Genomic DNA, 27108 nt, shown 5'->3' with positions numbered 1-27108 from the left:
ACTTGCAGAGTTGCCAGTGTTTTACCTTAGAGCTTGTTTATACATGCACCTTCCTCGAAGCACCACCCAATCTGCCATAAAACAATGGAACTAAGATGAAAGCCTATTTGTCTACTTCTACACAGTTTGCCAACTCAATTTAAATCACTCTGTGGGAGGGAAACCTTAATCAGTGAAAATGGAAACATCTGAGTTCTGGTCAGCTTTGAACTTGCACCCAGAGCTTCTCAATAAACTGTGCTTCTAAGCCTAGGTACCTCCCTCATGGATGAAGAGGTGAAATGAGCCATTTGAAAGATTTGTCAGCATCTATGAATGGATCACTTACGGAAACATTATAAATAATGTAACTGGAGCTGTAAAAATTCTGGTTAACAATGCAACTGCAAGTGAGTTTGAGTGTTATTACCACTGGTAAGTTGTGGATAGGTATCCCATGTTTAAAATTAGGTTTTGCCTCATTAGGTTGCTTCTCTGGAAATGAGAAATTTGCTTTAACTACATTGTTTTGAATTGCTGGGGGAAGAACCTGTCAGCCACAAGGTGCCCTTCTGCTGAACTCAGCCAAAAATACGTTAATAATCCAGCAGACGTTTCTGCTTTTTAGGCAATAGGGCTCCCTTTCTCCCACCACTCTCTTTTTTCAAAAGTAGACACCAAAATGACTGAATTCCAGATTCCTCCACAGCTACTGCTAAAGCAAAATCCATTGTTAGCCAGTCAGTAGTGATAAAAGTTCTGTGCACAAAGTCAGTGTTAGAGAAAAATTTGGTCTCAGTACATTTACTCTGGTGAGCACTGTTAGTGTAGCCAAGAACACTTTCCTTGTGAAAAAGATTCTAAGATTAGGCCCTGTATTTCCATGACTAATAGTTTGCACTTTTAAAAATATTGACCTTGGTTATCAGTATTAAGAATCTGGCCTAATTTATGTAGTCATTGTCTATTGTTGAGCACATGGACACTCATTCAACAACTTTCTCACAAAAGAGAATGGACCCCATTAGATTCTGAGCACAATATTTCTTCCTTTTTTCTTACTTCCAGATGTTTTTTCATGCTCTGGCCTTCAGGGTTCTGCAGTATTTAAAATATATTTTATAAACACTACTACATTTATGCTGTACTTAAGCAAGCCTTGGCACTCAAGCGTGCAGACACTTATTACCAGCATCTTAATACTGTTGTGAACCTGAAATCTTAAAACTAAATGTCTGTTCCATGCTTTTTCTAATGAGAAGGAAAAGTGATGAAAGAAAGATCTTTGTTTCCTTCTTCTTGGAGTACAGAACTTAACAGACATTCTTAAGGCAAGATGTAGTGGCCAAGGAAAGAGAGGTGTCAACATATTAATGGAAAAAATATATCGCATCCTTCACATCCATGAAGAAGGAATCAGTGTCTGGATGTTTCAAGAAGTGCAAAACAGAAGACTGATTCCTGATGCAGTATGCATTCTGCTGTTACTTATTTAAAAAACAACAATGGCCTGGGCTCAGTAGCACATCATCATTCATTAACTGTACTACTTGGACACCAAAGTGCTCATTTTATAGTATCCCGTCAGAAGTTTGATTATCTACCATACTGATTTTCAAACCTATGATCTTTAACTAAGTAAGGTCCACTAATCTATCAGAAAAGATACTAACCCACAGAGGAATACTTCTGGTAGTTGAAACTGTGGGAGCAGTAGCCTCAGTCTTGTAAAATGACTGTTGCCTTTTTTCAGAGATTTTCGCTGAACAACTTGTATTCAGATGGTGCTCAATGTCATTAACACTCAAACTCGTGCTGATTAGCATTCTTTGCTGTAGTCATAACAGGTTACATTTCCAATCATAAAGCCTAAAAAGGAAAAAAAACCCTGTGCACTGCTATAATCCTGTGCACTGGCAGGCGTATCAGAAAAAGCTAAATGGTATAGCGGATCAAAACCTACTGTTTCAGGCATATTCAGTTCTCTCCTTCATTCATAATGCTTAGGGAAATGTTACAGGAAAAATGCTAAGAAATGACAGAGATTAGGGAAAAATAGCATAGATCACGTTCTGATTATATCTGGAAGTACAGTTATAGCTGGAAGCTGAAAAATAGTTTTTTTCTAAAGACATCTTCAAGCTTTGAGAAACACACAGCACAACATCATATAATTACTTTTAGAAGACTGCAAATCCAACTTTTGGAGAAAAAGCAATTACAGTTCCTGGACAAAATGTGAACCTGTTATGGGCTGTTACACCAGCTGTGAAGCATTATCGTTATTTACATTAAAGAACTACTTCCATGTCATTGAGGGAAAAGCAGTAGCCTTATTGTGTCAGTACACTACCTAATTACACCACTTCAGTGATACACAAAATATGCCGGACCACCAAAATTGTAACGCAGTCTAAAGAGGTAACTTCTGCCTGCAACCAAACCTGCCATAAGGTGAAGAAACCAGAAATACCAAAGGGTTTGTAGCTCAGCTATTAATATTTAATATATAAATTCAGTTCCTGGACAGTTTAAAAAGCTGTATGAAAACCTGTGATATATCAGAAACATCTTTGACTTCCTACTTGCATTTAAAACGTGCTTTGCTCTCTTCTCTTACTTCAAACCATGGTGAAGGCTAAAACAGGCAGATTTCAGCACTTCTTTTAAACTCCAACTGCTTCCAGTATTTGCAGCACGTTACCTAGGAATGTCTGAAATACCAGAAGTTACAGGTATGGCTAAGTGACTGGATTGAAGAACTATCAATGAATCAAATAATTTTAATGTGCAAGAAAGTATAAATTACATTTAGAATTTATTATTTTATGCTAATATTGTTATTAACATAATATCAACGCTGGCATCGGTTCCCACAACATGTTACACAAGTGCAGTTCCTAAAATTGTATAGCATCTAGGCAAGTTAAAACAATGTTGTGCTTTGATTCAAGCTATAGAGACTTCTTTTTACATCAGCCTGGTTTACAAAAGAATAAGAAACAAGCAGCCCTTCCATAACTTTAGCAAGAAATCATGGGAATTTTACCAAGCAATTTCACATCTGTTGCCTGACTGTGGTTTGTAAGCTAGCACAAAGAACATTCTTGCCTGGGGAGAGGATCATGTCTTTCCTATTACTTCTATGAACTAGAAAGATGGGTCTGAAGTATCCATTTCTTCACTCTTATTCTTAGAGAATTTGTGAGACAATACTGTACAAGCAGATGAATGAAAGAAGAATACTATGAACAACTGGACTACCCTTTTGGAGAACAGCAGGCATTGCCTGCATAAAAATACTTGTTTGGATGGTGCTAAATTCCATTTTTCTAACAAGTGAAACACAATTTTAGCCTCAGAGAAATATATATATATAGGTATACATACTTCAAGTTCATTAGATATCATCCTTCATTGCAGAATGCGGAGCAGAAACGTTTTTGTTAGGGATTTTAGAGCCTCTTCTCTTTACTACGTATGATGCAAGGAACTTATCTGCATGTATTCTGTAATGTGCACTCAATCGATCTGCTACAAATTGCAGGAGCCTCACTACTATGATGTCAGTGGTACCATGATCACTGCTCTCATTCATATCAAAGGCGTCATCTCATTTCCTAACAACCTTATATGTCCTCATTATTCCTGGCTGCAATCTGCATATCAGGAGAATCTTCTCAAATAAGCAGCATATAAAATGGATGTTAATAACAGACTGGAAAGTATTTCTCAAAGCACTTATCTGAAACCAGACCATTTGAGAGTTATGGCCCCACATCATTAACATGCATCTTCTTAAGCATTCCTTTGTATTAACAAATGCTGGCAATTTATGGGTGAAACTGTAGACTCAGCTTTGAAATATGATTATTTTTATTTGGAATCAGGTGAAGAAGAATCTGGTTTGGGCAAACCAGATTGAAGCAGAATGGGCTTCAGCTCCAGGCTAGCAGCTATGAGGACTGTAAAACAGGAGAGGATGAACTGCTGAGAGGGAAGCAAGGAGGAGGTGTGCTGCATATGATCACCCCATGATGCTTTCTTCCAGAAAAATGGATAATGCTCTCTTGGCAATGAATAGACTTTTCATTTGAGACTTAATAAAGAAAAGCTAATCAAGCTTGAAAGGAAGGAAACTTTGTAATCACATCCTGGATTTCACCTACATTCCCCAGTGAGTATACAACCGAGTATACAACAAAGAGCTGATCACTGTTCCTAGGAGGATCACTGTGGGGAGGTTCTTCACTAGTGGACCAGTAGAGAAGCTGTCTTGGTAAGAAGTTGACTGGCTGCATGTATGGCACACTGGAGTTTATACTAGCACTTGGTGCAAATTTCTGTCCCTAACGGTTGTACTCGGATGAGTTTTCAGACAGTTATACCAGAAAGACATGGAGCGCAACTCAGCTCCAGCTGCTGTAAAGGGAAAAAATACTTACTTCTACTGAAGAAACGTTAAGTACAGTAGCGGTAGTGAAAAGCAAAATGAGATTATATTTATTTTTCAAAAATAATAGCATTAAGGTATTTTGCAAATTTACTACAGCAAGACAACTCACATTCTAAAATTTCTTCAACTTTGGAACTGAGTTGCAAAACACTACAGGTGTTTCCTAAATTTATACATAAGTATTTGCTGAATAACACAACTTGGCTTCTATGACAGAGAATTGTACAACCCTGTTGACTCCCTTAGTGACTCTTCTTAATAGGCATCTATTCCCACTGAAGCTTCTTCCAATTTAAGAGAGAACGACCTCATCCAGCAGTATTAAAACATGGAATCTGTATCTTACATGGAGAGTTACATTCTACACATTCAGATGAGTTTTTGAAAAGCTCAGTCAGCTGAGTTAATTCTCTAATCACACACCTGCTTCATTTAGGCTTCAGGCTAGAAATCTGTAAATGTGATGAGTGTTTCATACTGCAAGTAATCCTAATCTGAGGCCATAAAACTGCTTCCACTTGCAAATTTGGGTGGTTAGTGCAATCTAGGATAAGAGAATTCAAACTGCAACAGAAACATCTAGAAATAAGAATTGCAAATATCTTTTAAATGGAAACTGTTGACTTTGGATGATGTTTTTGTTTCTTGGGGCCATGGTAGGTCCATGGTTTTAATATGCAGTACCTGTTTTAGTTACATCTAAGAGTGTCACTAATTGGAAGTATGATTTTCTTTGCTCTTTTTGTGGAAGGTTATTTTTCAACCTTGACAAAGTTTGTCAGCTTCAAGCCAAATACAGACTCCTTTAAATTCACACTTACAAAAAAATTCCAGCAAAAAGTACTTTCTAATGCAACAGTCAGAAAACCAATATAGCACATGCTGTTGCTAGATCAGGCCAAGTGTCTGTACAACAGGAGCAGGAAGCAATGCCTCCTTTCCCTTAGTTCAGGGGGATGTTCCAGACACAGCACTTCTGAAAATCAGACTGCTATTCAAATAATGGATGAAGACTTCCAAAGCCTTATTTTAGAGAATTATGTCCTTTTCAGTGAAAGGCAGTAACTGAAATGTATTTCTAATATTGAATTACATTAGCTCTAGCTGTATCTAGACACATGTAACCACCTATTGGATCTGCCTTAGTTTTGTGACTGCAGGTCCACCTACCCAGAAACATTTTCCTGGGGCAAATGTTTGTAAAATGGAAGAATTTGGAATAGAGTCATTATAAGCAAATAATTCATTAAAAATATTTTTTTTAGGTTGGAGAGCATTTGGAGGTAGATGAGGCATTCGTTGTGCATACATTCTGTTCTTTATTTTGGAAGATGAAAAACTACTTTCAGAACAAATGGTCTAGTGAAATTACTAAAAAATCCTTGCACCAAACATAACATTTATTTTCATCTATTTTGACTTGCCAATAGAGTTCCAAGAGACGAGCATTTTCAAAGGAAAATATTTTAGGAAGGGTAGTTTTCTGTGGGTTTGTTTGGGACTTTTTTGAGGAGAAAGTGTTCTAAAATGTAGTTGAATTTTGAGAAATAAAAAATAAATAAATAAAGGCTTGTTGGTATTTACCTAGCTTTAGAGCACCAGCAAGTTAAGCAATCTTAGAAATATGTAGAACATTATAAGAAAGTAGCTCTTAAGTGTAAGGAAGTTTGTTACTATAGGATTTCACCTGAAGCATGAGCAGATTTAAACCTTTTCCTCTTTGTTAGACCTGTGCATGTTGCTCTTCAGATGGATCTGCAGCCAAGTGTGCCACCAGTAAAAATCACTGCTGGAGCTGCTTATGACAGACAAGCCAGTCTCTTGGAAAGATTTTATTAATTTTGTGCTTTTGGCTGAGTAAGAGGCATTACAAGTGTTAAAGCAGAGCAGTCATTAAAATTACAGTTGAGACATGATTAATTATTCCCTCTCTGTCACCTCTGCTTGTCTGTCACTTTTGCTTCTGACCTGTTTCTATTCTTACTTGCCCAGCACACTGTGGACCAGATTCTCACTGGTGACATCAGTGATGCTGAGATCAGAAATTGGCTCCTTGCCTCTATTTTTCCCTTGCCTTCCCTCCAAATACTCTTTGCTGCAACTCCCAGTGCTTTGCAGGTATCCTTGACTACAGCTTGCAATCCCCAATCTCTGGCCAGCTGGAGCAGCTCCCTGGTATGATATAATCCAGATCAAAGGCATGTGGCCAATCAGCAAATGAGCTACTGGTTGGCACAAACAAAAATGACTCAGCCACTATTTTGTCCCCTCTTTTCAGTCTTCAGTTTGACCAAAAAGTAGTTGTGGGCGGTGGATCTTGAAGACAGTGGATTGCAAGTAATGGTGAGCTGTACCAATTAAAAAGAAAAAATGTCTCTTCTAGAACTGGATGTAGTCACAGACTTACCCAATCAGGAATCCAGCTGCAAGGCAAAACCAGCACAGTCCAATGCTGCAGCAGATTTGTAATGCACTTTTTGGAGACAGCACCAAAATAACTTTGTAATGCAAAAATCTGTGATTGGATGGATAGCAGAATTTCTATGGGATTGGAAAGAAAACTGGGAAGTATCTTAACAAACCTTTGAAGATGTTGGTTGATTGCATAATAATGTCACTGCAACATTGTACTACTTTGTACAGGTTTGTACTCCATTTATATATAACCCATCTGGAGTAGGTTCTAGGCACAAACAAAGCCACTGTGTGCAGAGTTTTACAAAGCCCTGCTTGTATTTGAAATCAAAGTACACCCCCCTACAAACATTTTCACCCCATGAAGTTACTCAGCAAGTTGTTACAAGGATAAGTCACTATTTATTTGCACTATCTATTCTTGGAAGGCTTGTTTTTAAAATAATTTTTCACTAAATGGAAACCAAATTTCAAACCATAAGTTTTTAAACCTACCTGTCGTAATTCTTGTTAACTGTGGCTGTTTTGCAAAATGCCTTCAAAATATCCCTTTTCTTCCCATCAAGTAATTAATGCAGTCTATTGAGCTGCAAGGGGAAATTCACCATGCTAAAGATTCAGCATTTCTACCAGTTAGACCACAGGATAAAGAGTTGACCTTTGTGTGCTGTCCATATCTCTGCCACTAGTTTATTTTTTCTTTCAGGGAAATTGCATGCTGCGTTTGTGCTTTCAAAATGGGGATTTTCTAGCTTGCAAGAATTTGGGTGCTTGGCCAAATTACATTTGCAGCACAAGAATATTATTCTCCACAGTGTACTTGCAGACATAAGGAAACACTGGGGGAGAAAATTCACCACTGTGGCATGCTGAGTCATGCCAGGAATATATAGTAAGAAGGCTGGTGTTAGAGGTCTGAACAGGAGTGTTGGTACAGCTTACTCAGTTTAGCATCCAGTGCAAATTAATGTGCTTTCTTTAGCCCAAGGTACAAAAGAAATGAAAGCAGTATTTCTCAGGAAGAGAAAAATGGGGTAGCTATGCACAGTAAGGTTCCAGAATGCTTTGGCAGCAATTCATTTGCTGGTATTTAACTTAAAAATGAAGGAATTTCCAAAAAGGGACAAACCCAGATCACACATGCACATTCAGAAACAAGGGAGGAAAGGTTTCACATCTACACTAATATAATCTCCAGTTTTTGAAATCATTGCTTTGTTTTTCCGAAGGTTTTCTGTCAAAGCCTGGTCATCAGATACAAACCCAAATATAGCTGTAGATCTTCATTCCTGAGTGGGTTGTACTGGTCGCTTGCAGAGCTTGTGGTAACTATCACAGTCCTTTCAACAACAAATCCTCTGCTCATCAGTGCCTGCTAATAACCAGAATGTTTCTTAAGTAAAATTATCCAAGAATGTAAGAGAAACAACCCACCTACACATTAAATAACCCTGCCTGGGAAATGGCACTTTTGTAATGATGGAAATTTGAGACCTTCTCTGAAGGTAGACTTTCTCACTCCTCAGCTCAGCAGTAACCTCTCCACAATCACAGCAGTATTAAGGTATTTATTCCTAAAATTATTTACCACAGCCTTAACTAGAAAATAACAAAGTCTATATGAGACAAGACAGCATGTTAAGAGGAGTATTATATCTACAAAGTCTACTTTATCCCTGAGATCATCCCTAACCAACTACAATCGTAACTGCTTCCATATGAATTTGCTTAGCCAGGATGTTCCAAAAACACCTATCAGATGGAACAGTACATAGGATTTACTTTTGAAGTTATACACCAGCTACTAGCAAAAGCTGTATCAGTCATGAGGAGGCAAAAGAACTGGCTCAGTCAAATGTGCTTCCCAAATGAACTTAGAAGGAGCAACATCTTCTATTGGGATCCTTCATTCTTCAGAATGGCCAAAATGTTGCTTCTTTGGTGGTGAAAGACCAGGGAGCGGTGAACAGCTATGGATATATTAACAATTCCGGTAATGGAGCCGCATCTCTAGATTTGGTAGAGTAATATGGTATCACACTGTGAATGTTATTCTCTGTGGTTGCCTACCACACAGCAGTGATACCCACTGTCTGCAGTGTATTTGGGTAATTCCTCAACAGTCCATGTGTTTTGATAACAACTTTACTGTCAAGTTGCCCATGGGCTGAAATGAGATCTTGCTGCTGTTGGCCTTATGCATGCATATGGTCCAATCCCTTTCTTCCAAAATTCATAATGTGGTGACAAACACAGGTTTACAGGTCTGCTGTGCAGGCCAACTTGCCAGGCAACATGAATAGCTAAAAGTCTGTCCAGCCACAGAATTGTCAGGGTTGAAAGGGATCTCTGGATATCATCTAGTCCAACCCCTTACTAAAGCAGGTTCTCCTAGATGAAAACTCCACAGCCTCTCTGGGCAGCCTGTTGCAGCGCTCTGTCACCTTCAAAGTAAACAAGTTCTTCCTCATATTCACTTTTTGTGTTTCAGTTTGTGGCCATTGCCCCTTATCCTGTTGCTTGGCACTACTGAAAAGAGCCTGGCCCCATCCTCTGGACACTCACCCTGAAGATATTTGTAGACACTGATAAGGTCCCCTCTCAGTCTTCTCTGCTCCAGGCTAAAGAGGCCCAGCTGTCTCAGCCTTTCCTCATCAGGGAAACACTCCAGTCCCCTCATCATCTTTGTAGCCTCTGCTGGACCCTCTCCAGTAGTTCCCTGTCTGTCTTGAACTGGGCTGCCCAGAACTGGCCTCACCAGGGCAGAGCAGAGAGGGAGGATAACCTCCCTGGACCCACTGGCCACACTCCTAATGCACAGGATGATAACAGTCTTGGCCACCAGGGCACACTGCTGGTTCATGGGCAACTTGCTGTTCACTAGAACTCCCAGATCCTTCTCCACAGAGCTGCCTTCCTGCAGGTCAACCTCTAGCCTCTACTTGGTGCATGAGGTTGTTCCTCCCCAGGTGCAGGACCCTACACTTGCCCTTGTTGAACTTCATTAGGTTCCTCTCCACCCAGCTCCCCAGCCTGTCCCGGTCCTGCTGAATGGCAGCGCAGCCTGCTGGGGTATCAGCCACTGCTCCCAGTTTAGTATCATCAGCAAACTGGCTGAGGCTGCACTCTGTGCCTGTGTCCAGGTCACTGATGAATAAGTTGAATGGCAAATTGGTTTCAAGTGGATAATTCCCATCTAACTTCTGGGACGGTTTCAGAACTTAATATACTACCGATACCTTTAGGGTTAGCCTTCCAGTTTGGATCTGTCCTGTTTAAGGAGTTCTGCCACACCTTTGCTCTTGGGCTGTTTGGGAAAGTACCTGGTGTAGTGGCTTCAGAAGCAGCCATGGTTATGCAACATCTATTTGGATTACTCTGAATTTAGCTCTTTCCTAGGTTTTAAAATGCAGCCTGTTGAGAATCTTGCATGTGAGAAGGACTACCTTTTGGCCCAGACAAAGTAGGCAGAGACTTGGAACAGCAGACTACCTGCTAGGTCTGGGCTGACATAGCAACGACCAGTTGCTTCAGCAGCCCATACAACCTGAAGAGTCACTTTTACCTCCTACTTACATAATGTTGGCTTCTAAGGAAAAAGCTGGGTGATACAAAGCAGCAGTGGAAACAAAGATGAGCAACAAAAGTATCAAGTCCACCTTTGCCTGTCCTATGCCATGACAGAAGTAGTGAGCGTAGTCCCTTCTTAGAAACATAATAGTCAGGACAGTACCTGGCTGTAGAAGGAGGGATGTGGGAAGAGCAGCTGAAAGAAGGATGAGAGATACACCTCTCATAATTACTTCAAATCAATTTTTCCTTTTGCAAGGATCTCAAAGAAAAGAAGGTTGTGATCACAAATCCCAATTTATTAACAATAATGTAGCACTTTTCCAAGTACAAACAAAACAGTTTTGTTCACTGTGGTGCCACATAATGAAAGCCTTACAAGAGATTTCTAGAGATTGCCACATCTTTCATATCTGTTTGAGGCCTTACACAACTGCATCTCCAATTACACTGGTGCTAGCTTGCTTTATTTTGTTAAAAGTAGGGATATATCAGCATATTGTTGGTAACATTGTATTTGTTTACTTGCTCTTGGGGCTCTTACACAACAGTCCTGTACTGGTTTCCATACCTTTTAAATGTGACCTTATGCTGTTACCGTGGGCATGGTTTTCTATTATTTTTCTATCTCAGACTGTTTGCATATACCCAGTCACAAATTTGCTTTCTTCCTTGCTAATCACTCTCAATGCATCCAGTCTTAGTGGAGGTTCAGAAGTTCACCAGAAAAAAGGCAGCTTCTCTGTACTTTTTGAAAGGCTTCTGACCAAGTTTAATACAATCATGCATCTGTGCTGCTTACCAGTCCGTATACTACATATAGTTACTATGTGTAGCATACAGCTTTAAATGCTGCTAACACAGGAACTGAAACAGCAGCATACACTTATATCCAGGTGTAATTTTTCATAAACATCTTAGTAGCTTCCACAACACCCAGACTGCAAGCTTCCTCTGCTCAATGATTTGTTCACAGCACTGGGTCCAGTGAGAAGGCAGATGGCAGTCAGGGGCAAAAGGTGCGCAGCTATAGTCCCTAATGTTATTGTGAGTACATATCAGAACAGAGGAAGGCAATACTGAGGCAAGGGACTGTGTCCTTGACATCCCTTGAAAAATACATTTGTCCTGCTAAATAGGAGGTAAACAAAGGGCCAATAAATAGTACAGAAAATAGTTAACATAGTTATGTTACTATTACCTTGTCAATAATGCTCAAATCTACGCAGTTTCATCCTCCAAGATACTAATATCAGCCTCTTTGTAATTAAGGAACATAAGTTTATCTAGGTCATTGGCTTCCCTGGAGCGGGATCACTGTACTTTCAAAAGCTTCTAAATAGAGATAAATTTTAAAGCACCTCTTTTTATATTTACTGAAATTAGCAAGTGTACTAAAGTTAAAACCCTGTTAGACAAACGCCTCTCCAGTACAAATCCAGTCATCTGATGGTCTATTTTCCTTGATATTTGTTCAGGATTAAAGTAAGTTCTGAGCTTTTAAACTTACCTACTGTCACCCAGATACTAGCATGTAAAGATTCTACGGCATCTATCTCCTCAACATCTTATGGTAATATTTTTTAAGTACTTTCAGGTACTCTTTATGAACCCCTAAAGAAGCAACTACCTTCGATAACAAATGGTAATTGACTTTTTCCTACATTTCTCTGCCCTGCCCCAGGGAGTGACCTGACATCTAAAAGTCTTTGTTTTATTTTGTTATTGCATGTAGCACATCATTCTATACTAGTTTTACAGAGGAAAAAGTCATCAATAGACTAATTTCACTGAAAAGTCCCAGGCATTTTTAGGAAGTGGTAAACTGTCAGAAAATAAGGAGGGTTGGTAATTAATTGCATATGTTTTACACAGTCTAGAGGAAGCGAAAGGAAGAAAATAACTTCTGTTTCCTGGCAGTTGCTAACAGTCAAGAAAAGTATTTGAAAACCATTGATATCAGGCTGTTACACAGAAATTAACTCCTCTTGACTATCTTCTTATCAGAAATGGGTTGTTTTCATATTGTTCAAGACCAGTATCCAATTCTGCTCTTTTAGACACAAAAAGCATTAAAAAAAATATGTAACCTAACGGGGTGTTTTGTTTCGTTTTTTTTTTTTTTTTTTCATTAAAATTACTTCTGTTTATTCTGTCTTAAAAAAAAATCATGAGGCTACTTAAATCTATGTTTGAGACAGTTACAAGCTTTCAGACTGATAAAGGCTTTTAGAAGTCCTAAAAATCAAACAGGTGGACCAGAATGCAACAGTTTGAATGTGATAATGGTCTCTCACATATATTACATTCCACCTGAGCGTTAAAGAGTGCCTGGAAAGAGATGTAGGGGGCTCTGACTGTAAGCACTGCAGCACACGATGCAGCTGTTACAGACATTACTAACACAGAGACTGTTCTGCCTTCCACCAGTCAGGACAATGGACTGTCCCAGTCACCATGATTAAAGTCTCTTCAGTGGACTTCATTTTCAGTACAACAAAAGAGCAGGGCGACTTCATGAAATAGGTAGTAAAAGAATCTCTGTTCTCCTTTGGGTCAGACACCACTACCCTTTAGCATTCTAAGGAACAACTTTGCCTTTTAAGCTTGCATGTGCACCGATTTTCCTTTTTTAAGTCTTTTAAAAGCATATACACCCAGTTCCATCCTACGCCTTCTCAACTGGAAAGCTATTTAACTCCGTGAAGTCAGATCCCCAACCTATCCTGAGAACAAGGTGCTCTTCCACATCTTTGCAAAAGCACTGCAACCTGTTCCACATCCCTAGATATCCACAAAGCCCCACAGCAAAAATCACTACTTTATGGTTCTGGCTCAGAAGCAGCACCATGTCCACACCTCTGCTATCACAAGTTACACCGGAACAGCACAGTCAAGCCTCTGCCAGCAGTTTATCTCCACAAATATTTAAGAACCTAGCAGACCAATTCCAGGAACATGCTCTTTTCTCCTGGCCCTATGTCAAGGGTTGGTAATGTGGCTGATGGGAGAGGAAGCCTACCCATGGGGTATTGTCCTATTAAAATATTTTCTAGGAATCTATTAGAATTTGTGTCAAAGCTGTAATAAGAGGAACACTATTTCGTCTAGTGGAACCTAGCAGAACTTAGTAATTTCTCATAGGATGTCTCTAGCAAATCCAGGGAGAACAGTCTTCATTGCCAAGTCCTACTAGATTTCACCTACTGCCACTTTTTTCCTGCATTTATTCCTAATTTCTGAGATTAATAAACACTAGATTTTTTGAGGTACTAAGACAGTATGTAGCTATGGCTGTTCTGAGAACTTTCTTTGCCTGAGGCTAACTGCCCTTAGCTATTACAGCTATCTAACTTAACATTTGTTGCAGAAGATGAACTTTACAGTATCATTATCACTATCACACCCTGAAACTTTCAAGCACATCATTGTGACTGCCACAAGCACATGACTCAGGTTGATTAAAACATCTTGCATTAAAACAACATTTCATAAATGTTTTTAAGTTTAATACATACAAGTCACTGAACAAGATGGCAAAGGGTGAACAGGCTCTAATTCTCAGACAGCAGGCAAAGTCAGTGCAACAATTAACACAAAACCTTGCAAGCTAAGGTAGCAGAATTTGTATGTGATACAGTAGGAAACATGTATAAAGGCTGAACAACTCGTTAGGGTTTCTGAAAGCAGCACACACATCTTTTTGACACAGAGATGTCCCTGACAACTTAGAACAAGTGAATTTAAAATCATTTAACTTAATTGTTAAACATTTGCATGAATGAAAAATGAATTTATGGATGATGTCCTTTACTGGATTCAGCTATTTTGCCTTCACCTATCATGACATTTCTTGCAAAGAATTAAATTCTCTGTATGTTGAAAACACAGACTGTAGCACATTACTTGGGCAAAATCTGATGGGTTGGCTCACACTATTTACCTTAACCTGAATTTCTCATATTAGACAGCAGTCATGTGAACTGCCATGTCAGTAGATCACTGGAAGCAGTCAGTATTGTAAACAGCAGTCATAGACAGCTGACTACATCTTCTATTGGCATAGCTGAATATAGGTGTGTCCTGTACACTGTCTCATGGTGAATGATTTAGTCAAGATCAATTGACCAAAACTAAGCAGAAGCAAACTATTCTAATACCCTAACCAGAATGTGAACACTACACTAGAAATAGTCTGCATATTGACAAGGTCAGTATATTCTAGCCAACATGAAAACCACACCTTAAATCACATACCTTCCTTATCAAGCAGCCATATTTCATATTCATTCACCTAATTCAGTGATGAAAAAGTATAAATATAAAATAAAAGTATCTCCGGAGTCCTACTTATCTATAACTGTTAGCAACAAACTCTTAAGTAAGCATGAACAGAACAACCTTAAGGCTGTATCCTACCATTATTCTACAAGTTGAATGGCAGCAGAGATGGCCCCAACGGCCCCAGGCATTCGATAGCCTCTGGAGAAGGTTACATACCCCCGGGCTGCTATTTGCCTTTGGCCTTTCTGATCAAACTGTATAAGTGAGCAGATGGCTATCACTCAGAGAAATTGTGTTAAAGTACACATGACAAAACTGCCCTAGCACACAAAATTTATTTTAGAAAATACTGAAACAATTCTTTCTTAACTGACAATTCCCCGCCCTTTTTTAATGTTGTGTTACTTCTTGCCATCATACCCACTGGGCTGATTTTTGAGAAAGATACATTTCTGAGATACAAAGGCTAATGAAAAGCTCTTGGACTTGTCTCAAAAGTTCCACCTTCAGGTAGGAGGTAATCTCAACATATTCTGCTACTTGATACAAAATAGGCTTTTGCTTGTTTGACTTAGAACATATTGTTAAGTTTTATAATTTCATTTGATAGCTGCTATTGTATTAGGGGGAAAAAGCGCCATGATTCATGAATTGCAAATATCTTCTACTGATGAAGGAAAAAAAGGAATTGTATTGATATAACCTGTCCTTTTCTTGTGGATTCACAACTTTTTAGTCTCAAACCTGAACACACATGAAACAGGCAACAGCACCTCAAAGTAATCCCGTGAAAACAGAAAAAAAACATCCCACTTTTTTCTCTCAAAGAGTGAGACTCAGAGTTACCTTTTAGTCTGTGGGTGGTTTTTTTGGTTTTGGGTTTTTTTTTTCCCTGATTGCCAGAACAAAGATAACTTCATAGCACAAAAGATGGGACAAGTATGAAAAACCCCATGTATTTAGGAAGGATGAGTCCCATGATAGCAGCAATGTAGGCCAAATTCAGCCTTATTGTGATCCCACCTGGACAAAGTCAAGTCTGTATTTCAGGAATTGGAGACAGTACTCATAAATGGTTCTCACATTTTGTATTATGGTGAGCAGTAGCTTATTTAAAGGAGTATTCCTTAGGTAGTATAATTCCACCTTGTAGTCACCATGTGTAACACTGGCATAAACAACACTGATGAAGGAAAAAATGAACTGGAAAAAAGCATAACAAATGAAAAAAGTAGATAACTATAAAAATGCAGAAGCTGCAAAGTGAAAAGTTAAATACTTGTGAGTAAAAAGAAAGGAGCACAGCTCAAAAATTGGACTAGGGGAAATAAAAGTACATGGAGCAGAAAAGAGCAAGCTATGGCAAATTCCACTAATCTGAGGATCCAGGTTATTGTGATTGTGTTTTTGTGACCATCATGTTTGGAACACAGAACAGCTGTAAGATCTCCCTGGTACATAACTGTGACTTATCCAGAATTCAACTTCAAGTCACACTTTCCAAAGGCCCTGGTATTCATTGCCTAAATAGATTTCCTTCACACTGCAAGCTAGAATGGATCCTATAATATATGTAATTCTTTGAGTAGTAGCCTGGCTCTAGTTGAATGTTACCGGAAGAAGTCAAAATGGTCCTCTACACTTGTTTTTCACTTTGCCTAAATTGAATCACCATAGTTTTCATAATCATACAACAATTTTTTTCCCAGTCTAGTACATTCACAACCTTTGGTGCTTATAGGATCAAACTTCTACAGTGGTTTTCCTTATGTATTCCCCCACTGTCCTGTAATGAGCAGAAGTCTAGTACCAGGAACACTAGAATAAGCAAGTCACCATACGTTTCACTTCTGTTTCTTGTACTTATATACTCTTTAAAGTTGAGTAAATTCACATTTGCAGTAGAGGCACTATTAACCACAGGAAAACTGGCAAAAGGGACTCTTCAAGAACTACTGGCACTGGTTCAGAATTCTGGGTTTGCCCCACTGAGCAAAAGTTGTTTGACCACTTCCAATAGGCAGTTTAACAGGCCAGGAGTAGCCAAAACTATGAAAAGAATTACCTTACCAAAAACATACAAAAAGATAACTGGCTGCCAGAACAGGTTAGCACCCAAGAATGAATGCTTAATAACTGAGGAAACCTCAGAGAAATCTGTTCTGGGCATGGTTCTATTTAATATTCTTTTTATATTGCTTCAGTGATTAGTTTGTTTATAAAATGGGCAGCTGACAAAAAGCTAGTGGGATTTGGTGAGCACCTTAGAAGAAAGGATTAAAACTGAAAATATTGTTGAGAAATTGCAGAGAAGCTCAGAAACTGTTATGACAAAATTTAATAAAATGAAGGGTGAAGCAATACTCTTGCAAAAACACAAACACAAAACTGGGACCACCTAGTTAGGAAGCAAAATGACAGCCTGAAAAAAACAAGGAGACAGTGTGGTTCTCCTCTCCCTTAAAATATGACATCAAACCAAATTCTGGAATTTTGAGGACTGCAAAATAAGTAAGAACACTAACACATTGCCACTGCAAGCCAACCCGCCTTTCTCATAGACTTCATTTTGGAATGGATTCAGAAAGCTCTTTAGTCAAAAGAGATAATTACTCCCCTCCACTCAACCTTGAGAAGATCTCAACCAAATACTATCTTTTCAACATCAGTCACAAACACACCTTGAGAGCAAATGAAGCTACTTTGAAAGAGGCTGTATCTTGTAAACCTGTGAAGACAGCTAGATCAGCATGTATGACTCCATAAAAAATGCTGAGGGGAAAGTGCACAAGTACCAAGCACATTCATGAAAGTTGCATTAGAACAGAAATGTTAAATTAGAAAGCAATTACATCTTCCATAAAAGAAGGAAAAACTCTAACCAGCTCCAATAATTACTTTGTGGAAGTGGTACATCTCAGCCTGGCATGACTGGCAACAGAGTACGGCATAGTACTACACATTGCAGATCAATAGATGGGTAAAGAGTATTCCTCCCTCTAGTATTCACGTACTTCTGGAAAAGTACTGTTCTCAATATATAATGGATAGGGCATGAGAAGACTTTTGCAGAGATTACCAGCAAAACAGACAGTTTCCAGGGTTTCTTATCTCAGTGATTCACTTTATCATCACAGGGTTTGTCTTCACTGATTAAAAAGAAAAAAATAATTTTCCCCTGTGTTATTTACCCAAGATGCATGAATTATCTTGGTGTAAAGGACATACACTTCCACCTTATTGCAGCAGACTCATGGAGGCCAGTCTTCTTTCCCAGTCTGATGATGATCTCAATGAGTATAACTCACTGTAAAGCAGAAGTATCATGCCTTCACCCATTTTCACCTTTAAAGGCTTTGATTAAAGTTCAAACAAACAAGCTTTTTCTCTTGGCTTTTTTTGGGGCGAATACTATCCACCAAAGCAGTAGACACAAGCAAAAACATTACACATTTCTGTAAGACAAGTCTTAAGTTTACTTATTTATGACTTCTCTGCACACTTAAAATATTTTTATTCTGTTTTGGTATTTATATAGAAACCTGAGCACAAAGCTATTCTCATGGAATGTTCTAATTTAAACCCATTTTCACTGGCTACCTAAACTAGAGCAGCTGGACTTTGCTATGAACTGGCTGAAGCACTTAAGAAAAGAGCCATTTTTGCTGCTGTGGCTGCAACCAACCTCTGGCAGAGATTTGGTAGCTGAGATAAACCACCACAAACTCTTACAGCAGGAGTCTCCATGTGGTAATGGCGAGATTGCTGTAAACATCTGCAACTCCCTGACGGTAATGACCTTCTTATGGTGTGAGAGTGTCCCTGCAAGAGTTCCACTAATACACTGGGCTTCTACACAGTTTTAAATATATTGGCATCATTCCTCACATAAACAATGTTCTCAATGTTCTTTAGTTCTACAACATGACATCTAGCAAGTCAAAATGGTACCTCTTCTAACTGTGGTACTTTATCTAGTCTGAAAATTTTATGCACAATTTTACTGTTGTCAGCATCATCCAAAGCATTAATTCAGTTAAGAGTACTCATATTTTTTTCTTTTTGCTAAGCTAGACAAACCGGGGGGGTGGGGGTGGGGGGGGTGGGGTTGGCATCCATTAGCACATGCACCATGATTGTATATTCACTATGCATGAAGCTTCAGCCACCCAAGTCTCACATAGTGAGCCCTTAATGATCCTACCAATTTCAGCACTTTCACAGCAGCTGAACATGCCTGCCTTGACAAATAACACTTCTTAGAAACTCTCAGTACAGGTTATAATGAGATTAAATGATACTTCATCAAAATACAAGAGAAAACCTCTTCTGATTGACATCAGCAACATGCCTATTCAACTGGAGTTTTTGTTGCCCCAAAATAAAATTGGCTGCTGCAGTCACTTCCCAAAATAAACATAATTAACTAAACATATGTGCATTTATCCAAAAGCCATGAACATTCTATATTTTGCCTAAAATAAAACATTTGTTTTTCTTTTTCCTTGTCTGCGTGCCTTTTACCAAAAAGAATGGCTTGACCTGGTTTAGAATGGCTGAGTCCAACAAGCAGTTGAGCTGTCTTGCAAGTAAACTTTCCCTCCATTGCTTAAGGCTTGCTTTCTCTTCTAGAAAGAGAAAAGGCAAAAAGCCCTCAGATTTACTCAGGGGAATGGAGCTGGGGGAGCAGGGGGTAAAGACTTCCTAGTGAGAGTTACAGTAGGGTATGAAGAGGGGGGGTAAGAAAAAAAAAAGAAGGAAGAATCTCTTTATCTTTTTAATTTCCATTAGTGTACTTTTCCAAGATTGTTAACTACTTTTATCTTTAAGACACCGGGTTAGAACTCATAGTTTAAGACACAGCTAAAACCAAAATTATAACTAACTCGTGACTCAAAAGTTTTACGTAATGATATTGGCTATTTTGTATACACAGATTTGAACATTTCCATCTCTTTGATTTTGTTCCCAAGTAAGTGTTTTTCACAGACAATGGTGAACTGAAAACATAGCCTTTTAATTTAATTATTTATTGGATATTTAGTGCTGTTCAGTTAGCAGTAATTCTTACACACCCTTCAGCATTTTGGTAGTCATTTTACATAACAAATAAGATGAAGCTAACGATTAAGTAATAACACCTTGGAAAACTACAGAAACAGTAATTAGCACTGCAGAGCCAGCACTGTAACTTGGTGATTACTGCTCCTATTCAACCAATAAAAAAAGCCCCAAGCTAAACACCACGTAAACAATAGCTGTTACTTAATGACAACAAGGTGCATTTGGTGCTCCCAGCGTTACTTCAGGTCCTTAACTACTCCACCCCGCCACAACAGAGGGACTTCACGTTAAACACTGTCACCTAAGCATCTGTAGCAGCTACCGATTTTAATAGTGAGGTTCCTCTTCACGTTTTTTTCTCCGCAGCGCAAAGTGAGATGCACAGTAAGAGTCACACTACCTTCGGAATAGCAAATACCTCCCGTATGACATGATAAAAAAAAAATGATGATTACATATAACACCACGTAAGGGAGTTCGGCTCCTGTCTTGTCTGGGTTTTTTTTAAGGTCGACTCTACAACTGGTGTTCAAAAAAACCTCTCAGACTGGCGGGCCCATTACTTTAACGAAGAACTTGGCCGTTCATTACACAAACAGGCACAGAGTTTCTACAAACAACGTGAGAGCTCTGCAGCGCTTGGCTGCAGATCATGTAAACGATCTACGGCACAGACAAAGAAAAAAATAAAAAAAATTACAACACCAGGCACGGAGCTGAGAAGCGTACTTCTAAGCCAACTGTGGAAAAGCTCAAAGGATAGAGGCAAGCGATACAGAACCAACATAATTGTGCTATTTACCCTTCCTGTCCCTAAGAGGCAAGGGATCCAACTCCGCTCTTCACACAGCCTTAACTGCATCTGCGACCGCTCCGGGAGCCGCCCCCAGACCCGCGGTGGGCAGCGGCTCCCAGCCCCGGCGCTGCCTCCCCGCCCGGCCTCCGAGGCCCGCGCCCGCCTGACAGGCCGCTTCAGCTGGAATGTTCTCGGCAGCCTCCTCTCGTCCAGGACGGCACCCTCCGCCATCGGAAACCGGGAACAGAGGGTGCAAGTTTCGGGATGAATGACAACGCCCGGACATGCCTCCCCCTCTCCCCCCCTTTTTTTTTTTTCAAGGCTGAGAGACACCGACACACCACACACACACACACACCTCCACGCCAACCGCCAGGTAGAGGAGACCCCAACGCCCACCCGACTGTTTCCTCCCTGCCCCACACCTTCTTCTCCTCTCCCCAAACTACTCCCGTGAGTGCCGCCGCCGCCGCCGCCGCGCGGAGGGCGCCCCCGTCCCCCTCCCTCCTCAGCGCAGGCGGGCTGGGGAAGGGGACGCGAAGGAACACCGGCCAGCAGCCCAGGATGCGCGGGGGCGCACGGCAGAGCCCGCAGCGTACGCGCCCGCTCGCACACTCACACCACACTCCCGCACACCTCCTGCCCTCCCCAGCCCCTCGGCTGAGCGACAGTTAGCCGGCGCCAATAGGGCCGCCCCTTCCGCACGGGGGGGTGGGGGGGCGGGCATTCCGTCGCCAACGGACCAATGGGAATGCCGCTTCCTGAGCAGCGGCGTCGTTGAGGGGAGGCGGTGGGAGGGGGCCGGAGGCGGGGCAGGAGTTTAGGGAGAGGAGGGAATGGCTGTCATCAATGAAGTCATGTTCATAATCTAGTCCCTCGCTCCGGTTCCGGACTCGGGTGACTCACCGAGGGGGAAGAGGAGCGACATCCAGCACGGCGCTCCTCCCGGGCGGAAGGTAAATATAACTTACGGCTCGATCCGCCCCCCCCGCCCCGCTCCCTGGCACGGCCGGTGCCTGCGCCGTCCTTTATTGTTGGTGATCGTGCCGACACGCACCGTGCCCACCTCCCCTTCCCCAGGCACGGCCCCGCCGGCCGCGGGCGCCGTCGACCCACCTGCTTCCTCTCCCCACCTTCTACGCGCCCGGCCCTCCCAAATATTTATATCCCCCAGTGGGTGGCGAGAAGAAAGTTTTGAGCCGGTATTTCTGGAATAATCACGATGCAAATCTCCGGGGTGGGAGGGAAAGAACCCCCGAGGCGTCGCTGCTGGCTGACTTGTGAGTCACCGGCAACGGCGGGAGGGACGGCGGGGAGCCCTGCCCGCGCCGTGCGGCCGTTCGTCAGCGGCGCGGCCGGCGGGCCGGCGCGGCGGCAGCCACCAGCCCGTGGCACCCCGTGGCCGTGCCGCCGAGCAGTCGTGTCGCGGGCTGCGGGTGACGCGACCGGCAGAGAAATGGATCCGGGGGAGCGACAGCCTACACGCACCCCTACCGGGGCAGCTCGGCGGGCCGGGGGCGGCCTCTCCCGCCGCCCCAGCTGGCATGGGCCGCCTGGCAGGCTGCCGGTCGGCGGCTGCCGCGGGTCGCGGGGTGAAGTTCACGGTGTCCGGCGGCGGGAGAGCGTGTTGCGGTGGGGTCGTTTCTCCGCCGTGGTGCGCGCTGGCGCAGAATGGGGCGAGGAAGGGGAAGTGGGGAGACAAGACGAGGGAGAAAGATGGTGCGTGGGGGAGCGGTTTTGCCTGTGGGGGTAGCAGCGTTACCCGGCAGAGCTGGGGAGGCCATGATCCGGATAATCTCCCTGCCTGCCTGTCACAAGCGCTACACACACCCGGGAGGGGTGAGGAGGTGGGGGCTGAGGCTTCGCCCGACAGGCTGCGGCTCCTGTTGCTATTCAGACTCTGTTTTCAACTGTGCAGTCAGTCACTCCTGCTGTAAAGGTGTCGCGATTTACTTCCCAAAATAGCTTCTCGTCCCCCCGTCCCGTTTTCCCTGCAGAAATCATGTCTTCCCCCGCCGCCTTGCAGCAGGCGTCGAAACAGAGTAGCACAAAACATGCGCTTGCAATTTTGTAATCGCCTTCCAAGCAAAAAGCATTTTATTTCCGGTGTGCGCGGATTATTTTTTTTTTTCTGTTGGGGTGGGCGGGAGCGAGGATGCATACACACGCGGATGCTCAGGTAGACGCGGCTCGCCTGCCCCGTCGGGAGAGGGGGGCGGCGGTGGTCAGCACCTGGAAAAGTTCTCTCCCCTGCCGGAGGCGGGGGCAGGCGGCGGGCCGGTGCTGCAGCCAGCTCCGGGCGGGGCAGGAGAGCAGCGGAGCCCGTTCCCTGGGCCTCCGCGGGAGAGAGGGAGGCAAGCGCCGGTGGCGGCGGGGGGGGCGGCCTTTCCCGTTCGCTCTGCCTGTGCGAGCAGTGGCGGCGGCGGATCAGGAAGTCACCGCCGCCACACACAGGCGCACAGACATGTTTGGTCGCCGTGACATGGTGGCGGAGGGAAGGAGCGGCGGGGAGACGGGCCCAGCCCAGCCCTGAGGCATGCCCCGGCTGCTCGCCCGGCTGCCGCCGCCGAGGCTCCCCCCCCGCCGCCGTCGAGGTACGGGGCCCTGCGCGGCCCGCCGCCGGGAGCGGCGCAGCCATTGCTTCGGGGGCGGGGGGGGGAGACAGACAGCGGGGCTGGCTCTCCAGGCAGGGGCGTCTTAGAGCCTGTCGGCCGGGGCGAAAACTTTCCCGAAAGGCCGGGGGAGAGAAGAGGGCCCAGCTGGCCGAGCGCGCCCGCCCCGGCGGGACCGGCAGCGCGGCGCCGAGGCCTACGCGCCGCCCGGCCGGCCGGAAGGGTGCGCGGCGCTGCCGAGGCAGGGTGCTGCCGGGGGGCGGCCCGCGGCCGGCCCTGCGCCCCTGCCCCGCCGGCCCTGCGCCCCTGCCCTGCCGGCCCGGCCGGGCGGCCTCCCCTCCCCACCCCGCGACGGCGCTGCGATACCTCCGTGGTGCGTGGAGACGTGGAGTTTTGTGTCTTGTCCTTCCCCCACCTGTAAGTTTGTGATGGAGGAGCAACAATCTGCGCACGGCTGGAAAAGTTACAGTTCTTCTGAACTCCAGCTGAAGTTACAGTTAACTGAGGGGGGGCTCCCCCCCGAGTGTGCGTTATGGTCGAGTAAAGGGAGTGGTTAAATGTCAGCGTGACTGCATAGGTGGCACCGAAGCTGGTTTTCCTTGGTATCTGCTGCTTATGTTTGATATTCAGACTTCCCAAACTTTAGATTAACTCTGTACTTTTTAAGATGTCTTTAGATTAATATTTTAGATAGGTAAATAAATAACAAACTGAAGAACTGAAGCTATAAATTCTATTTATTTATTTACTTAAGTTACCTTTTTTTTTTTTTGGTAAAAAAAAAAAAAATTATATGGGATCTATGACATGGCACTGTTCCGCTTGATTTTTTTTTCTTTCTCTTTTGTTTCGATTTCTTCAGTGTTACTTGGTTTGTAACAAGTAACAAGACCCAGACAATAAACATTGTACAGGAATTTAATTGCTTCAGTAGTATACCAGTTACATGTTCGGGGTGGGGCACTCTCTTCTTGTGTGAGTTAGTATTGTTGTGCAAATAAAGGCACACTTTCTCTTCGGGAACCTAATTGCCTTGTGACTGTCTTTGACTTTGTTTCTTTTGTCCTTTTGTTATGCTAAGGAAAAAGTGGTGTACTAGAAGGATGGGATTGGAGGCAGATTTTTATGGCCATATATATCAGTAATACAAAGCAAAAAGATTGTGTGGATAATAAGCACTTAAAAATAAATTCTAAAGTTAGGTGTATCATATGTAGACTTGACAGAGGTGAGGGTAAAGCTTCATTAAATACAGTATTTCTCTCGTGAGTTGTGTCTCACCTTTAAGACTGGTATTTCTGTGGTGTTTCGTAGAACGTGTGCCAGAAGAGTGTGTTCAAAGCAGCCTTAGATCTTTTCCTTTGTTCAGTTCTGAAGTGGTCTGTGAGAGTTTCTTGTCAAGTTTGAAAAATGCTTTCACCAACACCTGAGGCTTGGGAATTAAGAAGAGAAAAAGTGCTCCAGCTAGCATTCTTATATTAAGTATGTTTTTGACAGAGGCCTATATGAAATTAATATCTGCAGATATATTTTCTAAATTTTTGTTGGACTTTCTAAGTTGAGGTCAGAATGTGCACTGTAGCAACTTTAAAAAATGTCTGCATTTTTACCTTCAGTTTCATGGTCCTGGTTAGTAATATTGCTGTGAACTAGTAATCCTTTTCAGAAGACTTTTCATTCTTCATATGACAGAACATTTTTGTAAATTACTTATTAAAATGCCTATTATATTTTTTGTGGTTTATGCTGCAATTGAATTTCTCTATGTATAAAGAGTGTTTCCTGTACCTTCACCTCTTTAGAACTTTATCAGTTTGATTTTTTTATTTGTTTGATCCTCTAGTGGAGTAGTAAACATAATGTTATGACATGAAGATCACTTGTCATGAAAATGGCAGCAGGGAAAAGCTTACATCTTACTTGCAAGTTAAAATAAGGAAAAAGGAAAACAAGGCTTACTCAAACGCAACTTTGGTAGTTTGCAAATATAGCAGAATAAGACAACTAACACTGAAAATTATTTTATTTGTTTCTGACACATGTAAAAGTCATCACTTAGGTGTAAACATTTTTGTTTGTCTTCACTTGGTAGAGAATATCTACTGCGTATCAGTCCAGGGTTTGATCACCAAGGTGGATCATTTAGAGCTGGGACCTTTAGGGAAAATGTAAACAATGTTTGTTGGCACAGAAACGATATCTCTTTTGTATCTTCACTGATATTTTACCATAAGTGACTTGTATTTAAAACAACCTTACCCCTTTTTCCTACTCTTTTTCCTTGTTTAAGGAAAGAGAAAGCCTGTCAGTAATATGGCAAATTCCTTCTGCATACTTGTAATTATGGCTTGCTTTATTTTATTTTTTTTCCCCCAGAATCTAATGTGAAGATGATGCTCAATAACTGATTAATACCTGTAGTAAAGGTCATGGTATGGAAACTTAATCCGTAACCTATCAGTGCTGTCATGAGTCATCTTTCTGTGCCCAAAGCATGTGGTGGAATCTATGTGGGTAGCAAACATGGACTTGATCTTGGGCATTGCCTGCTGTGGCTGTAGCTATGTGATTAAAGGCAATTAAACCTCTGGCTGCAGCTATCTGGCCTCTTCTCCTGAAGTCCATTGCCTCCTGCAGCAAAACCCTTAGAAAGGATCATATATCTATGCTGTAGCCTGTTCATTGAAAAGTCTGGCAGCATAGCTTACCCTAACTTGTGTGAACTCTTACTTGTGGTGATGCCTTTTGACTGTCTGTAGTATCTTCAACCCTCAGCTGTTAGCCAGTCATTTCTTGGTGCTGATTTTAGTTTTTTGTGAGAGGGTAGACTGTAAGTTAGAGTCGTTTAGAAGTTCCTTTATGAAAACCCATAATACCTACAGAGAAGGAATAAGGATTTCTAGAAGAATGTTTGTAAGGGTTTGAAGGTGGGGAGTATTAGGATTATCACCCTAAAGTGAGCTGTCTTTACATGTGTAAAGGAGCGTTATGCTACATGACTCCACAATGAAGTTTCTGGTGTAAGCATACCACCCATTCTGCTGGCATGCAGACAGTCTTTGGTAGAAGCTAGACAAGCAGCTAAAGCAGTGTCCAGAATTTATTGTCTCTGGCCTGAGTGTCTGGATAAGCAATTAAGGTGCAGCATTGCTGATTCTGTGTTTTTTAGTTTAAACTGCAGATTCCCTTCCAGAAGGTTGTGAAGTTACATGCATGAATATGCAAAGGCAGAACCCCTCAGCTGTTAGTGTGTTTCACTTCTCTTACGTGAACGGAATAACTCTGATTTATGTTAGTTGAAGGTTTGACTCTTACTGATTTTTTGTTACAGGTAAACCCATTTATTGATTGAATCATTGTTTGATGAAATGACAGTAGTTATATCCTGATAAATGTTAATGCAGTGTGTCCTCTGGGGTTGTACAAGACACTGATTTGCTTCTAAGTATTGTAAGTTATTTGGTTTAATTATGATGAGCTGCTGTTATTATTAATCAGTTCTTAAACTTTTGAACATCTTCATTTGATTATGGTTAGCAGATTAAGCAAATAGTACAAATCACTGACAGTATCATTTCATGTAGCGTAACTCCTTTAGCCTGTAGGGTATCACAGTTTCACAGTATATCTTTTCAAAGCCACACGTGAGTCATGACTTCAGCTGGAGATGTGTGGGGCAAAGCAGACTGTAACTATTTTTCTGTGAAGGCAAAGTTACTGTCTGCTTTGCAGTGTGTATGTGGCTGTTGTGTGGGTCCGCATTTCCTTTTCATCACATCTAAGTGGTGCAGTTTCCTTTCTTTCCTCTACCTATCCAAGGCAGGGATCTGGTCAAAACATCCTAGCTGAAGTTGAATTTAGGTTGACTCAGTCATCAAAAGGCAGAAGTTAGAGTGGATGGTGAAGGGAAACAACTGGAGGAACTATGAATA

At 42.1% G+C, this 27108-nt stretch overlaps 1 protein-coding gene and 1 long non-coding RNA gene across 10 annotated transcripts in view; one reads left to right on the top strand and one right to left on the bottom strand.

Moving 5' to 3' along the window:
* LOC129782680 (uncharacterized) overlaps nt 1–21236 on the bottom strand; it is a 66720-nt gene extending 45484 nt beyond the window's left edge. For all 5 annotated transcript variants that reach the window (XR_008744712.1, XR_008744710.1, XR_008744711.1 and 2 more), the window contains exon 1: nt 20571–21236. This is a non-coding gene — a long non-coding RNA (uncharacterized LOC129782680). The remainder of the gene's footprint in view (nt 1–20570) is intronic.
* A 147-nt stretch (nt 21237–21383) lies between these two features.
* Nucleotides 21384–27108, top strand: part of SMARCA2 (SWI/SNF related, matrix associated, actin dependent regulator of chromatin, subfamily a, member 2) — a 120061-nt gene continuing 114336 nt past the window's right edge. For 2 of the 5 annotated variants that reach the window (XM_055790263.1, XM_055790258.1), the window contains exon 1: nt 21384–21520. The gene's annotated coding sequence lies outside the window, so the exon portion shown is untranslated. Of the gene's footprint in view, nt 21521–21720; nt 21845–22726; nt 22744–22914; nt 23159–27108 lie in introns of those variants that run through there. The other 3 variants (XM_055790259.1, XM_055790261.1, XM_055790262.1) reach the window with 3 other exon arrangements.

Source organism: Falco peregrinus, chromosome Z (genome assembly GCF_023634155.1).
Source record: "Falco peregrinus isolate bFalPer1 chromosome Z, bFalPer1.pri, whole genome shotgun sequence".
In the NCBI taxonomy this organism is placed as follows: Eukaryota; Metazoa; Chordata; class Aves; order Falconiformes; family Falconidae; genus Falco; species Falco peregrinus.
This window is presented reverse-complemented; position numbering and strand designations above follow the sequence as displayed.